General features: G+C 42.7%; 1 pseudogene; it reads right to left on the bottom strand.

Moving 5' to 3' along the window:
- Positions 1 to 1385: 1385 nt before the first annotated feature.
- LOC133764797 (large ribosomal subunit protein eL21-like) lies at positions 1386 to 1927 on the bottom strand (annotated as a pseudogene).
- Between the last annotated feature and the right edge of the window lie 7553 nt (positions 1928 to 9480).

Genomic DNA, 9480 nt, shown 5'->3' with positions numbered 1-9480 from the left:
GGAAGTAGACCAGCCAGGGCTCAAACTGGTGATCTGATATGGAACACCAGAGTTGCAAGTGGTGGCTTAACCCCTTGTGCCACAACCCTTGTCCCTAGTTATAAAATTGTAAACTTACCCAAAATTCTTAAACTACAACCCAAATCCTCAATTACGTAGGCAGATGGGGAATAAGGAGAAAGTCAAATGAAGGGTCAAGTGTGCATGGCGATGGGAGGGAGGAACAATTGGAGACTCCCTAGGTAAATGGTGCCTTGAAAAACAACGTGGTAGGTTTGTTAGTCAGTCACAGTCTGTGCAGCGGGAGGAAGCACAGCTGTCTCCATCCTCCGCACCCTCATGGACCCATGTGCCCTTTCAAATCTGGGGGACCTTTGCCAAGCAATGAAACGAGGGTTAAAGGCAACTGTGCCCTGCTTTATGGCAGGTTTTTTCCTCCTCTAAGTGAAAAAAATAATCATCACTTTCTCTAGGCTTGGGGAAATTTGGAACAACGAATTTGAAAACTTAGAAAAGGCGGTTGTAAAATTCCATTGCCAGGCCAACATGAAAGAGTTGGAAGTTATCACGCCCATCCTCACAACAGGAAAAAAAATGAACAAATTGAAAAACAACTCTCCTTAGATCTCTCAGAGAATTGAGGTCACAGGCAAAAGGCTGCCCCAATTACTGGAGAGAGAGGTAGATACAGAGAATGACAGCTTACCAGGAGTGGGAGACTGGGCGCAAAACCCACACTGGAGCTGGAGCTGGTAGGAGCACTTAAACTGTAATTGATGAGTTGCTGGAAACAAGATTTGCAGTAGCCTGAGAGTTAAAATACAGCAAATTTGTCTTTAACAAAGGAGCTAAAGCAAGTCAATGGGGAAAGATGGTCTTTTCAACAAATGATGTGAGGAATCTAGCATAGAACTTGCAACTCTCACAAAAATGAACTCATAATGGATCATAGATCTAAATGCCAGACACAAAATTCTAAGATTTGAAGATAACACAGAAGGAAATTGAAAGACCTAGTGTTTGACTGTGACTTTTCAGATACAACACCAAGAGCATACTTTATGAGATCACAAATTATTAAATTAGACATCATTGATATTAAAGACTTTTATCCATAAAAGACCATTAAAAGATGAAAAATCAAGTCCCAAACTTGGATAAAATATTAGCAAAACTTGCACTTCATAAAGGACTTGTATATGCAATTCAAACCAAAACAATCAACAATGAAAACAAATGAGCAAAAGATCTGAATAGACAGCTCACCAAAGAAGATACAGAGATGGCAAGTATGTTTTTAAAAACATGACTGGGGTAGACATGAACCTAGGGTTAAGACAGCATGAAAGATGCCTGCATCCTGTATCTGAGTGTCTGAATTTTTTTTTTCAATTAGCTCTTATTTATTTATTTATTTTACATTTATTACGCCATGAATTCATAAGGAATGGGTTCCAGCAGTTCAGGCTCCTTTCCATTGGTTCTGACAAAGTGGGCTTCTCTGGGTGGAGCAGGCTGATGCTTTAGTTGAACCCAGGTACCCTTCTCTTTGGCTTCCTTCTTTTTCTGATCATTTTCCTTCACACGTTTCAAGAAGCTATCTCGGCTCTTAGAGTGCTTAATGTGTTCAATACGCACATTTATTCTCTTGGCAAGAATCTTGCCCTTCACTTGTTTGTTTGCAACAATGCCAACAGCATGCTGGGTAACGTTGTAGACTCTTCCAGTTTTTCCATGGTAACATTATGGGGCATTCCTTTTTGAACAGTACCCATTCCTTTGATGTCCACAATGTCACCTTTCTTGGAAATGAGCATGTATGTGGCCAAAGGAACAACTCCATGTTTTCTGAAAGGCCTGGAGAACATGTACCGGGTGCCTCGCCTCTTTCCCTTTGTGTTCGTCATCTTGGCGAATTCCTGGAAGATGGCGGCTCCGGCCGAAAGGCTGAGTGTCTGAATTTGATGTCTGCTTCCAGCTCCTGACTCCAGCTTCCTGTGGGTGCACACCCTTGGTTACCACAGTGATAACTCAAGTAGTTGGGTTCCTACTAAACACATGGGATCCATGACTGAATTCGCAGAACCTGGTTTGACTTTGGCCTCAGCCTGGCCATTGTAGACATTTGAGTAAACCAACAGATGAGAGCCCCATCTCCATCTATCTCTTCATCTGTCTCGCCAGTAAAATAAATAAATAAACTTTAAAAGAGGATTATCATTACATGTCACTGTGGAATTATAAATTAAATTAACAAAGACCTGCTTCTACATATCCATTAAAATCGCCAACATTCAAAGCGCTGACAACACCGTGTGCTGAGAAGGGTGCAGAGCAGAGTAACAGGAATCCTCAGTTACTGCTGGTGAGGATGCAAAATCATAGAACCACCTTGGAGGACAATTCAAGTCTTTCACAAAACAAAATATGCTGTTACTATATAATCCAGTTAACCGAAACATGTCCACACAAAAACACGCACAGGAATGTATATAACAACATTATTCATAATGGCCCAAACTCGGAGGACATCTTTCAGCTGATGCGTGGATGAATAAACTTGGGCCACTTTCCACTTTTCCTAGGCAATTAGCAGGGAGCTGGATCAGAAATGGAGCAATTGAGGCCTGTGTGGGATGCTGGCATCACAGGTGGCAGCTTTATCTGCTGCACCACAACGCCAACCCCAGGAAACACTATTAACCTTACTAATTATATCCAGTACGTTTAATCTCATGAAATGTCCACTCTTGGGATTCATTCCATTCTATCAAGTTCCCAAAACCAATACAACACTTACAGTGAATTACTGGGGGGAAAAAAAGGAATGCCTACTTTTATTTCTTCTATTCAATATTGTGCTGGAAGAACTAACCAGCACACAAGACAAGATAAAAGAAAGACCACACATGACAGTGAAAAGGAAGGAAAGTAACTTTACCTATAAACAACATTATTATAAACATGGAACCAGAAGAATTCACACACAATTTTTAAACTTTGTAAGCTGCTTTGTTGTAAAATTCTCCAGCACACACAAATAAACTGCCACGCCCTTTCCCAGCGTGGTGCCTCTTATAACAAGTAGTTGAGAGGAGTGTGTGGGATGCTGTTCTTGGGGCAGGGTGCCCCGTTGCATCAACTCTGAGAACACAGCTGGCAAGCCACCACTGAGGCTGCAGAAATTCCCAAAAGACCAGGGCTTCCTAAAGGTTTCCAGGGGCAAAGGTGCCACTCCTCCATCCCCACTCATAAAAGGTAGAAAATCCTGTGTTGCTGGCATTTTGAGAGATGTCAAGCATGTCAGTGATGGAGTCGTCCCAGACCAGTGGTACTGCAGCTGCAGTAAAACCTTGCTGGCCTGTCTTTCCTGCTAATTGGATAGTTGATTTTATGGACAAAGCCTGTTCATTTTGGTATCTTCAGCACCTGGACCAAAAGGATGATTTGTATAAAGGATGCAGCAAGTACCTGTCATTATTGAGTTTTATAATGTTAATTCCCTTTTAGGTAACATATTCACAGACCATTAGGAAAAGTTGTGTGACCTAGCCCACATTTTGTCTGACCTTGAAGAGACTGGGATGGAGAGAGATCTCCCTCCTCAACCTGAGATCACTCTTCCAATGTGGGTGGCAGAGTGCCAGCTTCCAGGGTCTCTTGAAATGTCTGCTGTTGTGTAATGCAGACCAAGGAAATATGCCGGAGAAGAAGGAAATATATGAAGCTTAGAGAGAAGGAAACTTTGTAAACTCCATGAATTGCAGGCCAGTCTACTCCCCAGCATTTTCAATCAGTTGAATCAGGGGCTCAGCTTTTGTAAATGGCTCTCTCTTTGTTGAAGCCAATCAAAGCTTCAAAGGAACTACAAAAGGAAAGTGAACTTCAAATGTTCCTGAGGGATCAATTAACACCTGGAAATTTTCATCTAAAAGCTTTCTTAATGGGTACCTGACTAATGCACACTTAAATTCTAATGAAGGCTGATAATAGAATCCTGTAAGAGTTGTTTGGGTTTGGCTTTTAAAAGGAGGTACTCATTTGCTAGCCTACAATGAGCAGCGAATAGTCAGAGCATGCACAGAATCTAATTTTAATTAAATAAGTGCAGTTGTATATGATTTATGTAATGGTCACAGTGATGTGGGTATACTCAAATAGTTACAGTTTTAAAACAAACTTTCAGGCTGACTAATAGCATACCTACATAACAGTACTCACACACTCCTATACTCTGATGACTTACATAGAGTGAACACACCCATGGAACCACCACACAAAAAGTGAGTACAGTCCCCTCATCCTGCTCCAGCCACCGCACAAGTCCTCACTGCGGGTAACGATGTCCTCACTGCTCACAACGCAAGTTCATTCTGACTGGCTTTGAGCTTTGTGTCTGGCGTTTTGTCTCCACATTTTGTTTGTAAGTCTCATCCAGGTTCCTGCATGGAGCCTCCTTTTATCATCCTTGCTATGTGCTGTTCCCTTATGTGAGCAGATCACGATGTCTTTGACGGGTATTTGGGTTGTTTGTCATTTGAGGCTGTTACCAATGTTGCCACATTCAGCCTTGAAGATGGTTAGGTTTTGATGGATCTTATGTTTCTGATGGGCATGTACCAGGATGTCAACTGTCTGGATCTCCACTCTAGCTTATTCATGCATCACAATTAGAAGGTATCATTGGCCAGTTTTCCAGACGGTTTTACCACGCCATTTCCAACCCTGAAGAATGGGAATTCCAGTTGTTTCGTGAGCCCTCTAATCTTGATGGTGCCAGCATTTTTTATTTTGGTCGTTCCAGTGGATGTACAGTATATTTAATCGTGACATTATATTTCCCTGAAGACTGACTAGTTTGATCACCTTTTCATGTATTTGTTGTATATTGATAACCTGCTTTATGAACAGCCTGGCGAAGTACTTTGTCCTTTTCTTCTGTTCTATCGATTTGAAAAGTTCCGTATATATTCTGGATCAAGGCCCTTTTCTCAGTAGAGTCTCCCTTTTCACGCTCATGATGATCTCTAAATGAACACAGAATCTTCATTTTGAAGTAATTCAGTTTATCAGGGTTCTGCTTTAGGCTTTATGCCTTGCTACCTAAGTCCATCCAGACATTCTCGTACGGAAATGACCCGCAGGCCCAGATTGCTGGAGTCATTGTTACTTTAGCTTTCACATTTCATTCTATGATGTTGAACATTACTTTTATTGTTGAGTGAATTAAAGTTAACATTAATTTCCCCTTCTTTTCACCTCTACTTCTCTTAAGACAGAATCCCTTTGATCTATTTCCCTCAGTTCCTTCTAGTTTAATCTACATTTTAAAATGTATTTTTTTCCTTTTTCCTACTTCTTTCATCGCTTACATTTCCTGCTTCTTGGGTTTTCCTAATTCTTTTTATGTTGATTTTCGTCTTTTATTATTTTCTAAAGTATTTGGAGTTTGTTTTGAAATAGAAGGTTGTAATTTTCATCTGCTTTGTGGGCATGTGCGCTGACATTCTTTCTTTGTCTACAAAGATGTGATTCTATACCTTAGTCTCATTTATTTTAAAAAAACTTTGTGTGGGTTCCTCCTATCAGTGAAATCATGTAGTATTTTTCTTTATGTGTTTGGTTTATTCCACTTAGCATAATGTCTTCTAGGGTCATCCATGTTGCTAAATATGGCAGTATCTCATCTTTAAAGACTGAATAATTATCTATCACTTATGTATCTATCAATGTCAATCATCTATCTATCATCTGTCCATCATAATCTATCCATGGATGGACAGTTAAGTAGTTTACATTTTTTGGTTTTTGTGAATAAAACTGAGATGAGTATGGAAGCACAAATACTTCTATGGAAAGAAAAGTAAAATAGGGTCTGGCAACAAATTAAGTTGCTGCTTGCCATGCCAGCATCCCATATGAATGCCAGTTCAAGTCCTGGCTGCTCTGTTTCTGACCCAGCTCCCTGTCAATGCACCCAGACAAGCAGCGGATGATGGCACAAGTGTTGGGCCCCTGACATCTATGCTAGAGACTGGGATAGAGTTCCTGTCTCCTGGCTTTAGCTTGGCCCAGCCTCTGCCATTGTGTTAATTTGGCAAATGAGGTCTCTCTCTTTCTCTACCTTTCAAATAAATAAATAGTACTTTTTTTAAAAAGGTCAGGGGCTGGTGCTGTGGATAGTAGGCTAAGCTTCTGCTTGAGGCATCCCATATGGGCACTTGTTGCGGTTCTGGCTGCTCTTCTTCCAATCCAGCTCTCTGTTATGGTCTAGGAAAGCAGTAGAAGATGGTGCAAGTGCTTGGGCCCCTGCACCCACATGAGATCAGAGCCACTCAGCTCCAGCTGTTGCAGCCATTTGGGCAGTGAAGCAGTGGATGGAAGACCTTCCTCTGTGTTTCTTCCTCTCTCTGTAACTCTGCTTCTCAAATAAATAAATGAAATCTTTAAAAAGTTGTCAAATAAACACAAACAGAGTAGGACAGTGGTTACAATGGGTGAGGCAGGAGAGGGAACAGGGAGAGCAGATCAAATTATGGAGATCTAATATACAGCATGAGAACTTGAATTACTATTTCGGATTGTGTGTTTAAAATTTGCTAACAGAGCACATTTTAGATGCTTTTGCCACTGAAAGTAATGTGGAAAGTGATGGGTGTGTTAATTTGTTTGACTATGGTAATCATGCCGTTGTGTATATGTATCTTGAAACAATTATGCAGTACATTTTAAATATACACTGCAGAAGTGAAATTAAAATTATTGATAACAGCATCACAAGGATTCAAGGATCATTCTACTTTGTGCGCATTTTTTATAGGAAATCACTTCTCTCAGACTTCTCGAAGCAGAGATCAGAAGAGCTCCTCCATCTTCACAACTGCACTCCCTGTTCTGCTGCTTCAGTGCAGCGGGCAGAGAGCAAATCTGGCACTTTCTCAGGTCGCCAGGCTCTGTCCCCTGCCTGCTTCCACCTCCTGTCATGTGCCGCTCTTAGCCCTGTGCTGCTCTGCTGGGGTGGGCTTCTCCTCCTGGAAGGCAGGTTCTCGCCTCTGTGTGCTGCTTCATCGTGGGAAGGATATGCAGCTGGTAGTTTTTCACAGTTCAGGAGGCCCAGATTGCTCAAGCCCTCAAGACATTTCAAGAGGCCATATACTCACTTGTGAATTGGAGCAGACTAAACCCTTCCCAGGTGCAGCTGCTCTGCTCAAATGGGTCCACTCTTTGCCATTGGCTCCTTGGGGATTCTAGACGTGGTGAAACCAGATATTAATTCAGCTCCCTGAGGGTCCACATGAGAACATCTGTATCTGCGGCTTTCAGAGGTTAGAGAAGACAAAACAAAAATTAGAAAAAATATGAAAGTAGCAACCAAAGCATCGAATATATCTTAGAGCTTAGGGATTCTGAATAAGCTTCATGTGTAAGTGTATTCTCCATCCTAATTGATTAGAGATACAAGAAGTGTATTTAGTTTGAAACTATCTTTTTTCTAAATTATGAAATACCATGAGGACTCATTTCCCATCAATATGTTTGTAGACATTTTGTAGTTTTTGGGCATAGTGGGGCAAGTCCTATTTGCTATTCCTCATTTCCAATAATTGGAAAATGCTCTATAATATTTACTGAGCCCCTTATACATGCCAAGAGTGCTTGCCATGATCAGCCAGGTTTCAGGCATGATCCAAATGGGTTGCTTGGTGAGGTGAGTAATCTCTAAGAAGACATTAATAAAGGAAATACTGCTGATGTGAGAGAGTGTGTAGTCAGGGGTGTCCCAGTCCATTAATGTGCAGGGGTGCTTTCATGCTGCTAGACTCAAAGGTGCATCCCCAGGTCCTAGGAGAACCAATACCTGTTCTCGCTCCTCCAATCTGCAGTCTTCTCACAGAGCTCCCATTGAAGCTAATCAGAAGCCCAAAGTCAGGAGTCTCCATGGAGGCCTTCAAATGGCTCAATCTCCCCTGCATAGAGCAGAGGGAAGTGGGGTTGACAGCAGAGGCAGGAGGGCAAATAGGTGCTCTCAAAATCCTCCAAACGCATGCAGAGCAAACAGGAAATGTCCCTGCCCCTAGGAACTTATTTAACTTATATTCTTATGGTAGAAGGAAGGCAATAACTGAGCACACAATTGAAAGTCAAGAAGGAAGAAAAGCCAGGAGAAGGGAATGAGAGTGGTAGGGAAGCCATTGCTGGGAACTTGAAAAGGTGTCTGGGAACAAAGTCTTTGAGAAAGTACCCTATAAACAGAAATCTGGGTGAGGTGGGGGGGGCCAGATTCCTTGGGCAGAGAGAATAGTACAAAGAGGGTAGGAACAGGCTTTGGAAGCACAACACATGCCAGGTTAAATAGGTGATCATTTATCCCCCTTGTTTGGCCACTGGGACAAGGACAAGGACTTTCCATAGAACACTATCAAGATTTTCTATAAACCTCTCAAGAAAGCAAGTGGCCTGTAACAAAAGTAGAAGTGTTCTTAAACCCTAAGAGGAGTAGTTCCCTCTGTGTCTGCAGCGCTTAGGGCATCACATCTCTCTCCATGATGCCTCCTCCTCTTGAGGAGGGGACCATGAGTAAAACAGAAGTTTGCAGGAAATTCAGGATTGACACTGGTAATCTTTAGAACCATAGACAGAAACTCTGGCCAAGTTCTAGGTCTTAGATAATTTAGTCTCTTCTGGAGACAGCTTCTTGGGTAAAAGAAGGAATAGGGGTGTTATAGAGGGAGAAAGAGAAAGAGGAGGTGCATGGGGCAGGGAGGAGGAAGAAGGAGAAGGAAGAAAGCAAGAAGAGGCTGTTGCTAGCACTGATTGGATGGTGACTACTTTGCAACATTATTCTTTTTTTTTTTTTTTGACAGGCAGAGTGGATAGTGAGAGAGAGAGAGAGACAGAGAGAAAGGTCTTCCTTTTTGCCGCTGGTTCACCCTCCAATGGCCGCCGCGGTAGGCGCGCTGCGGCCGGCGCACTGTGCCGATCCGATGGCAGGAGCCAGGTGCTTCTCCTAGTCTCCCATGGGGTGCAGGGCCCAAGCACTTGGGCCATCCTCCACTGCACTCCCTGGCCACAGCAGAGAGCTGGCCTGGAAGAGGGGCAACCGGGACAGGATCGGTGCCCCGACCAGGACTAGAACCCGGTGTGCCAGCGCCGCAAGGCGGAGGATTAGCCTAGTGAGCCGCGGCGCCGGCCTTGCAACGTTATTCTAAGCACTTTACATGATTAACTCACTTACACTTAATCAGATAGTGTAGGTACCAGTATTACGCCCATGTGATAGATGGTAAAACGGAGACACTTGATTGTTAACTAACTTGTTAAGGACACAGAGCTAGGAAGTAGAGGAGCAGGGTTTTGAACCAGGGCTTCTGGCTGGAGAGTTGTGTTCTGCCCCACAGTAGATTCTGAAGGATAGGCTTTCACTGCGAACACAAAATCTGGACCTCATGCAAGTGGTGACTTGGAGTCTGTCCTCTGTCC

The sequence above is a fragment of the Lepus europaeus genome, chromosome 7, assembly GCF_033115175.1.
Source record: "Lepus europaeus isolate LE1 chromosome 7, mLepTim1.pri, whole genome shotgun sequence".
In the NCBI taxonomy this organism is placed as follows: domain Eukaryota; kingdom Metazoa; phylum Chordata; class Mammalia; order Lagomorpha; family Leporidae; genus Lepus; species Lepus europaeus.
This window is presented reverse-complemented; position numbering and strand designations above follow the sequence as displayed.